Here is a 2,054-nt window from a genome sequence, read left to right as displayed (position 1 = left end):
GTGAAGTGCACTTTGCGTAGCTACGCGTAGTGCTACTACGCGAACTACACCCAGGGTTACACAGAACTCCATTTATTTCAAGAGCAGGAGGCGGGGCAGGCTGAGGAGAACGAGGTAATGGGTGGTAACAATTTAAACTCATCACAAGAGGGGGTGGGCTGTAGGAGGGGTGCAGTCAGATCCTCTCCTCATTCCTCGTGTGTCTTAAAGTGCGTTCACTTTTGGAAACGTTACTCATGAAGCTTAAGCTGTGCCTGAGCCCTTTCTCTGTGAACACCTCTCTCATCTTGTTCGACGCAACACAGGCCCAAAAGAATACAGGTTGGCACCTATGTTCCATTTAACTGCCATTACATGAGCCCCTTGGCTACATTAGAGAGCTCAGCTATTTTCAGGCACCAGGTTAAGCGATTTGCCCAGAATCACATCACAGGATTTATTCGGCGTCAGGACTCGAGCAGCACGTTGTGCTTTTTTTTTCTCTCTCAAATCTCTGTTTCACCTCGTGCACAGCCTGTGCTTTTATTCTTTCGGCAGTGCACTGCACAACCTATGCCTGTGTCTTGTAGTGTTTACCCCATGTCTGTCTCTGTGTCTTCAGAGCACATTCCTCGCCTTTCTGCAGCGTGGCAGGCTGGCAGCCGATAGCTGTCTCTTGTTACTTGTATTATCAGAAGGGGCTTCAAAATCCCAGGCTGCATAGTAATGATATAAGATATAACGGAGGGGAGGAATCACACATGGGCCTCTGTCTGTGGACACCAGGCGCGCACAAACACTGAACATGGCATTCACCCCAGGGCAGCATAATCAGCAGATCAGCAGAACATCTACAACCTCCTGCCTTTGAAAACATCCCGCGTCAGTCAATAGTAGTACCTAAACACACAGATGGGAATATGAAAATACATTTCACCTTGGTGACACTGTTGACCAAAACTATTTGTTGAATCTAAAAAAACATACAGTATCAATCACAAAATAACTAATCTATTTATATTCTTATGTTACATCTCGTTTGTGCAAAGTCACAATACCATGAACAAATAGTTTAAAAGGAAAGTTGCAACTCCTCTTTTTGCTTCTAAAGAAGGACGTAATAATATTGTTTCCGGTCCAGGGAAGGCATGGCTTGGCAGTTCGGGCTGGACTGTTCCCATGAGGCACAGGGTCAGACTGATTTGCATATGGCCATGTCTGAACTGGGGTGGCAGAGTGGGCTAAAGAACGGTGATGGATTAAACCCAGATCTTTTGACTGGGTGTGAGTGTTTGATTGGTTCAGGCTTTCCGTCCATCACCACCCTCTTTTGTACCGCTTTGTTCGCCATAAGTTGGCAGGGTATGCTCAGACGTGAGTCCCTTGCTCACTTTGCCACTGGATTCAAGCAAGCATGGCTGAAGACAGCTGAAATGCTAGAAACCGGTCCTAGGAAGCTTGCTTCCCGTCCAGGGAAGGCATGGCTTGGCAGTTCGGGCTGGACTGTTCCTATGAGCCACAGGGTCAGACTGATTAGCATATGGCCATGTCTGAACTGGGGTGGCAGAGTGGGCTAAAGAACGGTGATGGATTAAATCCAGATCTTTTGACTGGGTGTGAGTGTTTGATTGATTCAGATGCTCCGTCCATCGCCACCCCCTTATTGGTCGGCAGATATGCAGCTCAGTCATACAGTGATAATTAATTGATGATAAACATCAGGAAACGTTCACGAATTTGGTGTCATCCTTGTGCAGGGGCCATGCTAATCTCTGTATGGTTCCAATATAGTCTCATTTTCAAACAATTCCTTGCTAAGAGTGTCTACATCAAAGTAAAAACTGTGGGTATTACGCTTGTAGTTCTTTCCTAACAAAATAAACTAAGATTCTTTAAAGAATATAAAAATGTGGACGTAAAAAAAAACCTGCTTTACATCAATTGAATCTCAGGTGCACTATGGGTATGCAAGCTTTAAAAATGACATCCCTGCCCAGGCTGGTTGTACTGCTCAGCTGGCAAAACAGGTGTGACTGCAAAACCTATAGAAAGAACTATGGAGGAGATGAACTTTC

The 2,054-nt window shown here is 45.5% G+C and overlaps 1 pseudogene; it reads right to left on the bottom strand.

The window, feature by feature from the left end:
* Window positions 1-1,692: 1,692 nt before the first annotated feature.
* LOC144756907 (U6 spliceosomal RNA) lies at window positions 1,693-1,786 on the bottom strand (annotated as a pseudogene).
* Window positions 1,787-2,054: the final 268 nt, after the last annotated feature.

This window comes from Lissotriton helveticus, chromosome 5_1, assembly GCF_964261635.1.
Source record: "Lissotriton helveticus chromosome 5_1, aLisHel1.1, whole genome shotgun sequence".
NCBI lineage: Eukaryota > Metazoa > Chordata > Amphibia > Caudata > Salamandridae > Lissotriton > Lissotriton helveticus.
The sequence above is the reverse complement of the archived record's forward strand: the minus strand, read 5'-3'. Positions and strand labels throughout refer to the sequence as shown.